Here is a 10,893-nt window from a genome sequence, read left to right as displayed (position 1 = left end):
ACTAAACTCATCAAGATATTTTCCGTGTACGCTTCCGACTGAAGCAGAAAAAACTCTCACATTAGTTTAGCAGTTCGCCGGGTTTTTCAAACTTCGTTACCTAGCTTTTTGTTGCCTAAGTTAGCCGGAAGTTGACCGTAACCTGACAGCGACATCCGCCGCCGCCTGCATTGCCAACTGATGGCGTCTGAGCTCATCACGTGCAATTGTGTACACATATATTTCGATGGAGAAAAGAGTTTCATGGATTTCGCGCCAGAAGTTGAATGCAATTGCCATAACCTCCGCACCAATGCATGTAATTCCGCAACGTGACTTTCCAGACCAACTAGCTCCACAAAGAAGCTTTCGAAGACATGGTCTGAATAAAGACATTCGTTCAACCGAGAAAGCCCTTACCGCTTTATAGGAGTACTCTGAAACAAAAAAGCGCGTCCATGAAGACTTGTTTGGGGCCGACACCGTTGAAGGCGACTGAAACGTTACTGGGGTCGGTGCTATTCTCGGCGCTGATAGTAATGCGATTTTGGGTACCGTCTCTGTAATGTCACAGTTGATTTTTGCAGCTTGCACAAGGATGACAATATGTTGCTTGAACGATTTAACTTGAACAGGGCACGCGTTCTTAAAATAACTTTTAGCGCCAATGGGATTCCGAAAGGTCGTTTTCCGGCTGGCGTTTTTTTTCTGAGGTACGAGCGAAGCTCAGTTTCACACACATTCGTAAGTCTTGCTCATCTCCGGCCTCTTTTCGGAAATAATGTGCCTGAAGCTAGTGCGCAATCTTTAATGCTCAGAACACCAAATCCAATGGAGCGTATCCAGCGATAGGCTCCATTCCGCTGACATTTCCGTCGAACTTGGGCTGTAGAGAGGCATAACTGAGGCCGTTCCGACGCTGCCGTTAATAATTAATGCGGCGGCCGGTTACAGCCGCGTCCTGGCGTCCGAAAATCACCGCCATTTTTCAGGCTAATTCCCCAAACTTTTAGTGGACTAGTCCGCGTGCAGGCGAGCTGGTGGAGCGTAGTTAGTCCGTCGGCGGCAAGGCATGAAAACGTAGGTTTTATTTAGGGCAGATCAAGTGTGCGAGAACTGTTAAGAAAGGCGGAAGTGTTTAGCGAGCACCTTCACGTGTAATTCAGTGTGCGCATTCACGATGCGTTGTGGCATTACTTCTCATTTTAGTGCCAGCTAGTCAAAATTTTAAATTGCATCCAAATACAAAATTGCTTGGCCATGAAGACCCACCAACAATCAAAGGGACAACCTTTTTGGTCGCGCATTCCAATAAATTCTAATAATTTTGTTAAGAGGCTTATTGTATGCAACGATAATAACTACTTGATAGTAAAATGTAAAGCCACATAAAGTGATTGAAATCTGCTTTACGCCTCACCCTGAGCAAAACATCCAGGATATTGACTGTGTTTGTTTGGCTAGCTCCAGATCGTATGACAATAACGGCGTGCAATATTTACACAACAAACACGCTGAGTGATTGAGATCGATCAGGCTCACGAAGCCTACAGTTACCGCCTGCTGAATTAGCAGATGCATTTTATCTCTTGCTCTACAAACTATGAAGACCATAAATGAGGTACAAGAGTTGGAAAGGTTGAAATATAACGTTGGAAAATTCAGACAGCAAATATTTAACTCACAAAAATTTGTCAAATTTGATACTGATTGCAAACAAGGAGTTTCACATGGCTCTCATGTTCGTTTCGGTTCATGTCATAAGTTCTTTCGTTATTGTTAGGTATTGATATAGCAATATTGTTAATTGGTTAGTTATTGAGTTTTAAGGGCGTCTCAGCTGCATTGGTTATTTGCGCCAAAGCGGTATTGTTAGTAAGAATAAAAAAGGTGCTGGGGTCCAAAAATTACCAAGATTGCTAAGCACCCTAATGGAAAGGCCTGGGGCCTAACCGTTTACATCCTGTCAATGACTCACTAAAATAGTTCGCGAAGACCTGAACAATATAGCGTAAATGTGCTGTACTCAACTAATCATCTTAAGGGGATGAAAGGTTTCTTATTCGGAGACAGCTTTGTAAAAATATTTCCGCAGATAACGCACGAGGCATTTCACCTTGAGCAATTACGAGGCACTTCGTCAAAATGGAAGAAGACGTGACCCATCAAAATGAGAGCTGATGGCTGGATATTTCATTCCAGCTTTATCCCTGTTCCGACAGTGAATCCAAAATGGCACATCATCTAACACATTCATTACAGATTTAAGTGCAGATGAGTGTTAACAGCAGTTCCACAAAAATGGAAATCATTTGCAGCCCATGAATAGCCACCGACATGAGTTCCGTCAGGCAGTAGAACAGACCTTTAAAAATTTGCGTAACAGACAAACTTCCACTTCGGCTGGGTAGTTAGCCACTTCCGCGAGCTCCTTCGCTTGCTCACCAGGCCACAGCTCCCGTCGCTCTAGCTCCCCTCAGCAGAGGTCTCCTCGGGAACGGACGAGGTGCAGCCACCCGTCCGGATCTCATGCGCCAGGCGCCGGCGAATTTATCGGGCGGATTTCTCACGCACTGCCGCCGGCCGCTAAACGCAATCGGCCATTTACTAAATGGCGGCCCCGGAGCTCACAGCGGCCTCCGCAGGAACGACGTGGCTCAGGGGATCACGAGCCGGCGCACGCACCGTTTTTCAGCCGGACTGCGCCGACGCCGGCCACTTGGTTTTGCAGCTGGCTCTAAGAGTGCTTGTGTTCTGAATCGATACGGTTGTCTGTCTGTGGGTTTGCTGGTCCGCTGATCTGTCGGCCCACCTGACCGTACGAACTGGCTGATGGACTGGTGCTCGCTCGATGCGTTATCTGATGTATATATATATATATATATATATAGTCCGTCCGCCAGTGCCTTCGTGCCTCTCCGCGTGACCTGCGGCAGCCCAGGCTGGTCTGCGCCGACGGCCGCCGCCTCATGCCGGTCGGCCGGGCCGGGCCGGGCCGCCGCCGCGCCTCCCCAGCACGGCCCGTGCCCGAGTGGTCTCCGGACGGCGTGGGACGGGCGGCACGTGACCGCGCCCGCACCGAAACGAGCAGCGACAAGTGAAGCACGGCCGGGCGGTCGGGTTTCGCGCGGGCCGCTTCCGATCGCGGCCGTGGCACCGAGAGGCCGGTCAGGTCCCGCCGAATGGACCACCGGAACCGACCGGCCTGGTGGTCAACATGCTGCTAAAGTCATTTCGCTGCTAAAGTAATGCGTAAAAGAACGCTGTCTGGGTCAAAAGGGCAGTTTTTTGTTTAACCTTGTCTGTAGTTGTCCCAGTAGTCACCGCAGGTTTTTTTCTTTTTATTCTTCGTTTTGTTCGCTCGTTGTGCTTTATTCTTTTTCTTTTGACGGTAACAGTAATACCTGATAACATATGCATCTGAAACGGATCAGGCTTTGTGTTGATTCAGACTGTACTCGCTAACGCCGTATTTTCACCGAAGAAGCTAATTGTTCTGGCTTACAGGTCGCTTATTCTGTATTACAAGCGGAGATATCAAGAGGAAAACGAGCGGAGTCCGCTGTCGGAAATGTTTCTCAGTTAGCTTGCACCTCCTTTCCTTCCATCAAGCGTAACCACGCCGCAATAAATCAGGCCACATTTTAATTATTCACAGCCATGACTTTGCAATAAGATCGCACCTTGAGATAGTTTCTCCAATGCCGGCTGCGGTGTACGGCCGTCAGCGGACGAAATCGAATTTTGTTTGGCGGCACCGTATAGCTGTAGGTAACCATTTACGACGAAAAAGTAGATAGAAATAGTTGGTCCGTGCTGCATGCTGTTTACCCGCACCGCTACGTTCAACATGCGTTGAGTTCGAAAGAATTCCCCTCTCGAAAAAAAGTCGAAAACAGAGCACTTCACCAAGCACAATAAAAACATTCAGAAATATGTCAGATTTTCCGAAGCAAAGTCCGCGCTGATGTAATGGGCATGATCCCGTATGATACTCGGTGAAAATGATCCTGTGCAGTCACTGGCGTAAGGCAAAAAAGTTTTAAATCGCTTGAAGATGAGTACGACCATTTTCATATTTCTTACAGCATTGGGAGCCATTTTGTTTATTTCTCTTCTTGGTTTTCTGATGTCGTACCATTTGTCTCAACACAACTTTTATGACTTATTGTCAGCCCGCATGGGTGATTTACACGCCGCGATATGAGGTCGTCAATATGCGCCAACAACTCCATTTGGTGCCATCGGCTTCCTCCTCATTTTTCGTTGTAGATGATTTTACATATCAGTGTATGCCGCGGCAAGTGACAGCGGTCAAGGAGGCGACAACTGATTGATGTGCGCCCGTTGATGGACCACCTTTCGTCAATAGGTTACTTCCCACCATCTTTGCAGGATTAATGACGACCGTTATTCATTAGTTAGTTCCGACAAGGCCTAATTATAATGGACCCAGCGGTCGAAACGTTTCTCACGCGTCGGTCGTTGTACCTGCGGCGGTGGGAGAGGTGGGAGCCGCCGAGGTCGGGAGGGGGAGAGGGGACGGGCGGCTTCGACCGGACACCGTCATCAATATGCCGCTCATATGCTGAGCAGCCGGCTACTTTCCGCTGCCAATCACCAGGCGCAGTAATGTAATCAGACAAACGATCGGCACCCTGCATAGCGCGACGAGAACGGACAAGACGAGAGCGCCCGCTCTCATGCTCGGACAAGACGAGGGCGCCCTAAACGGCAAACTGAAATGCCGGTCTTCTCCAGCGGTGTTCTTCATTGTCATTGGCTCCAACTGCGGGGGCTTTGTTCATGATATATGCACGTAGTATGCTCAACGTTCGACGCGAAAAACTGAGGTAGATCATGTGAATCCCTGTGTTCTGGTAGAGCCTAATTTGAGGGCCCGCCGGTATCTACCATTCCCTTTCAAACGGAACATACACCGGGATACGTCCACGTCTTACGTTAAACCGATTTGACGTCGATGCAGATGGCTCGTATCCGACGCCTGAGCCGAGTTAAAGCTCATTAAGGGATTGGGCCTGCCAGAGGAGAGAAAAAAAACTTGAGCGAAATACGTTTGAACGTGCACCACCTCCCCCTGACCGATGTGCGTATATTTTTGTCACCTGTCCACCATTAACGCTGCAATAATGTCACGCGTTTTTGGCTATGACGTGGCTGCGTTTGTGAAGATGGTGGGGTTCCTCCAAATTCGGCTGCTCGTAGAGTGGTAGCCTGAAGCATGGTAGATCATTATCGGCCTTAGCGTTACGGCGGGATCATCTGGACAAAACATGGAAAAGGCCACACCCGTTATGTTCAACGTACGCTGGGGTTGATACATAGTTGGGGTTGATATTAACAACGTATGCTGGGGTTGATAACAAGTTGAGGGACGTCCTTGGTTGACTCACTTCCTTCGAATTATTGACGCCTCCGCCATCCTTTTACTTAGCTTCACGCTTCCATTCCACTCAAATCAGTCATTTTACTCCGTGATCTCCAAGTCATCCCACCGCGTGCGCACCACCAGAAAGGTATAGAGATAAGAGTCACTGCGCCTGGGCCGGCTTCACGACGGACCACACGCCTGCACGGCGGTGTGCCTTCTGCGAGCCCGCGCAGGATTGGCGGCTCGACGGCTGCTGGTCCCGCAGCGGTACGCGCCTCCCGGCTCGCCCCCCGCCCGACTCTGGCTGTCGGCTCTGTGTTTCACACACGGCGCCTGCCAGTCGCCGGCGACGAGCGCACGCTCAGCTAACCTCTGTTCTTCACGCTCTTCTTTCCCCGTGCTGTGCTTGGGCCATGAATCTTATCCATGAAATTTATCTAGGCTCCTGTGGTTTGGTTGACAAAAAGAGCGTCAGGCAATAACAATTTGCTCTTCTCGTCACTCTCAAACCCGGCTGTACTCGCCAGCTAAGCACACGTGAAGAAAACAATGATAGGTAAGAGCAGTTACTGCGAAAAAGGAAATGATTTGCGCCAGGGAAGACGCGCACCTCATGACGTGCTGGGCGTTCGCACACCTTGTCGGGCCCCAGGTTCCTGATGTGATTGACGTTGAACCGCTTACTGAGGGTCTTCCAACGCTTTTCAGATCTTAAAATAAGCTTAGCGGTACTCGGTTCCTGGTCCTTACGCTGTAGATGACTGTAGGCGGAAAAATATACATTTTAGCATTACTTTGGCATATACTTTAACACACGCCCAGATGGCCGATTGGATACCCTTCGCTCGGGCGGGGGTCATTTTGACGATGAAATCTCAGGAACTGAGAGAGCTAGAAACACCAAATTTACAGAGTATTTTGATCTTTACGTGATGTCGCATAGATCAAAGTTTGAGGTTCCTAGATTGTGACCTTCCGGTCAAATAAGGTCAACAAAGATCAAATTCTAGGCTGGCCTCCAAAGGGTTCTTAGAACCTAGATAACTGTTCTAAGCAAAAGATCACACGTTATCTAGGGTCAGTGACCTTGTTCAAAGTTTTAAAAGTCATGGTGACCAAAATCATACATGACCGTTTTAAGTTTTGCATTTGGATAAGGGACAAAGGTTACGTTAGGCAGAACGTTCCTATAAACAAAAATGTTGAGCTGGGTCAGACTAGGTCAGTGACCTATTCTGACCTTAAGGAAGTCTTTGAAAGGTGTATAATGTGGCTCCTGTTATCAATAAATTCGAAATGAGCATCAGGAATTACCACATACAGCAGGCGCTAGGGAAATACAACAGGTTGGTTTTAACCTTGGCCTGAACTTCATGCCTGACCTAAGGTCAATTTGATTTGTTCCTTCAATTTTTGTGGTACCTAAGAAAGTATCTCAGAGATGTATGACTTCATCTAACACTCCGTTGTTGGATCAGACTAAACGATTCCGTAGAAATTGCTTTCGCTGAAACCATGGCCTGAATTTGACCTGCCATAGGTCGGCAACCTTACAATGCGCATCTAAATTTTTGATGTTTGACGATCCGCTATTCAATTGCCTACAGCTGTGCAAAATTTGGCGCGGATGCGCCGCGCCGTTTGGAAGCCATTTTGGAAAAACCTTCAGGGCTCACTTTGACCCCCACCCGAGTGCGTGTAAATATTCTGGAGCCAACTGCCGTAAGTCCTGCAACAAAAATACTGTTCACAGGTCCGCTGGAGCGCGGTTATGCGTCACAGAAATGTTGGTGTAAGAAGACTAAGTCATGAACTGCGCAATAAACGCGAAAAGCAGAAGCAAAGTTATCGAAGTGCGTCTTGTTTTACATCGAATATGCGTCATCGTCAAATTCGTGGTAAGCTGTGGCCGAATTTGGTTGCGAAACGCTTACCGATGTGTTTCCAGCATTTATCGTTGTGTTTTCTTGCCTTGCACGCATCAGGCTAGCACAAATGCCGCTCACGTTTTCAGCACCAAGACGATATATTTTTGCCGCGTCTTCCGGCAGAGCGCTGTTAGCAGCTTTTTATCGCATGATGGAAGAGGGAAGTTCACACACTCTGCGTACGAAAATGTGCGTTTCGTGTTTATACTGACTCAGCTAGGAATGAGCGTAGTTGATGAGGTTACCAATTTTGACGCATAAGTGGAATGAAGATTTTCACAACACTGTCTTCGTAAAACGTGGACAACCAGTAACGCACGCAGCGTAACCTGTAAATGACGCCATTCGTCGAATGCGCATGGCTGAGTTTCGGGAAGTGTACCATTCTGTTCCATCCAAATGATGATGCGAAATAGTCTGGCGTTTGGGGAGTTTGTGTCCGAATGAAAGCATAGTATGCCTGGCATAGCCTTAAACCAGGCTGAAGCGAAAGGGCGTGCAATTTTTATCCGGGAAGAGTTGGCATTCAAGACCATTAGATAACTGATTGTTTTGCTGCAAGCCAAGGCACTTCGATTTGCGAGCCAACGATCCGATCAGGCGCAACATTTAACGCACACATTCAGCCGTCATGACAGTAATCATTGTCTTGCCTTATGCAAGATTCAGAGTAAACAAAGCGCATGGATAGCGCATCATCGGATCAACACGCCCAGCATAAGATTTAAGGGGAAACATACTCAACGTTGAGTTCATATAGCAGATGCATGTCAAGTTAGCCAAGCCAGTCGGGGTTTTGAACAACTAGACTGCATGTAGACATATACAGGATCTATGATATATATATATATATATATATATATATATACCTTTGGTATATATATAAGGTATATATATATATATATATACCTTATCATATATATATATGTATATGATATATATATATATATAGATACCTTTGCACATGCATATATATATATATATATATATATATATATATATATATATATATATATGCATGTGCAAAGGTATCTTTTTAGTTGTAGCGGAACGAGTTTTGTTGATAGAGTGTCCACGTCTACCCGTTTATATATATATATATATATATATATATATATATATATATATATATATATATTGTTATGTTGGGCGGGCTCGATTTAATCTCTAGTAGACCAAAAGTGTTTAACCAAAATGGGGTATATTAATCACAGGAGCATATAGGCATGAAGTCATCCTGACTTCCTACATCGCTTAGACCATGTTTGATACTACTACACGGCGGCTATAATCCCCGGGGGAGGTAGCAGTCGTCGGTAACCGCAACGGCCACTAAAGATGTGCCAACATTGTTATTCACAATGTTGACAAGGACATGCTGACGTCGTGTATATCAACGACAGCGGAGGGTAGAAGAGCCGGAGTCGGAGTCAAAGAGAACGGAGGGAGAGGAGCCAGCTACGTCATGAATATCAACGAGAGCTGAGGGTAGAAGTACCGGAGTGGTAGTCAAAGGGAGCAGAGGGAAAGGAGCCAGCTACGTCGTGTATACCAACGAGAGCTGGCTTACCTTCCCCGGCGCCGCCCGGACCACCACTGACCCACCGCCGACCCCGACCCCAGGCGTGACCTACTCCCCGGCCTGTGATTGGCCGGGTCACGTGATCACGTAGGTTCGGGAACAGACGCGAAAATAAAAGGTCTCCTTACAAAAGGAAGGCAGCCGCTGTTGAGATTTGAACCCACACGAAATGTGTACACGCTCACAACGCAGGCGCTCTAAGCCACTGTGCCACCAGAACGATGATCGCGTTGGCAGGTTAGAAGGCAACTTATCACGTATACAACAATATATATATATATATATATATATATATATATATATGCATCTATAGATGGATTGAGAGAACGATAGATAGATAGATTAAAACATTGGTACGATATCATAGGGGCATAAGCATAGTGAATGGCCTTCACAAACACTGACCTGAAATCATCGAAGCCATTGTATTAAGGCTTAAGTATGCTCCCACTTATTTTCAGTTCAGCTATGTCCCAACGACACTTGCGCAGCAGCCTTTGACTGTCGTATTCCACATCGCGGACGCAAAGCCGTGAGCCAATAGGATATTTCTATCATTATGCTTTGCTCTATCTTTTTGACACTTGCTTTAAGTACATAAGTCCCGATTTGTGTTTCTTTCGTTAGTGGTTAGCATTCCAGTCACAGCTGTAGGAAAATTGATAGGTTTAGTAGCGTTTTCATGCTTGATCATGTGCGTAGCTCTTCGTAGTGCAATATACATAGCCTGGTAAAAGTTTATTATGTAGATCGGTGACGCGGGATGTCGGAGATAATGCTGAAGAGCTGATCGGCAGTTGGTAATACTAAATGCCGGAGATAATCTGGGAAAGCTGTCTGACATGGCCCGGGAGTACACCATTGTATATCGCACCACACCGGAAATGCGAGTTCTTTAGTGTCAGCTTTACTTTCTATCTGCAACCAGTTTTGAATACTCGGGCATATTATGCCCGCTGGATAACGATTTGATGCTCTATAGCAGTGCGATAAAATGTTGCAAAATGAATGACGAGCGCATGACGAAACGAAATAACTATGCGTTTTTTGTTGACGACAAAGAAAACCGCCAATCGCTCATTGGCTACAACACGCCGAGATTAATCTGAAATCGTGTTGGCGTTGTGTACAGTAAATACTGTTTTCAATGCCACTGCGTCTGAATTACACTCTGTCCATCATGACACTATTTTTTCATGTAACCTAAGTCATACGTTCAGTAGACACCCTGACAGAACCGGACCCACGTTTCTCGCTGACATCTGATCAGTCAATGCATGTACCAGTCTAGAATAGGTCGCAAGTGAAAGAAATTGAAAAAAGAGTGCCAAAGCCTCCAAAACGGACCCCCAGACATCCTTGGCTGCCCACTAATGTCAGCCGGCCGGGGGGAGGGGGGGGGGGGGGGGGTTGGAGGGGGTGGGGGGGTGGAGGGGCGATCAGACGGCCTCGCGTGCGGTGGCCGCAGCAATTACCGCTGACGGGGCCAGGTGATCAATCGCAGCCGGCCGGGTGTCGGCCAGACGCCCAGACCCGCTGTCGGTTAGACACCGGCTCCCATTGTTGGACGGACACTGACTTCAGGTGTCGGCTGGGCACCGGCTTCCATTGTTGGACTGACACTGACTTCAGCTGTCGGTTATACATCGGCTCCCATTGCTGGGCTGACACTGACTCTAACTGTGGGTTAGACACCGACCCCCATTGCTGGACTGATACTGACTCCAGCTGTCGGTTAGACACCGGCCCCCACTGTTGTTAGGCACCGACTCCCATTGTTAGACTGACACTGACTCCAGCTTTTGGTTAAATACCGGCTCTCGCTGGTGGTAGACACTGGCTCCAACCGTTGGACCATCACCGGCTTCTGCTATTGTTTAGAAACTGACCCCCGGTTTTTTTGGCACCGGTTTCAACTGGTGTTAGACGCAGGCTCACATGATCCGTTACACGCCAGCTCTCATAATTATCAGTCATCAGCTTCTATTGGAATTGTACGTTTGTTTCTGTCG

Source organism: Pollicipes pollicipes, unplaced genomic scaffold (assembly GCF_011947565.3).
Source record: "Pollicipes pollicipes isolate AB1234 unplaced genomic scaffold, Ppol_2.1 Scaffold_2555;HRSCAF=2994_pilon_pilon_pilon, whole genome shotgun sequence".
Lineage (NCBI taxonomy): Eukaryota > Metazoa > Arthropoda > Thecostraca > Pollicipedomorpha > Pollicipedidae > Pollicipes > Pollicipes pollicipes.
The sequence above is the reverse complement of the archived record's forward strand: the minus strand, read 5'-3'. Positions refer to the sequence as shown.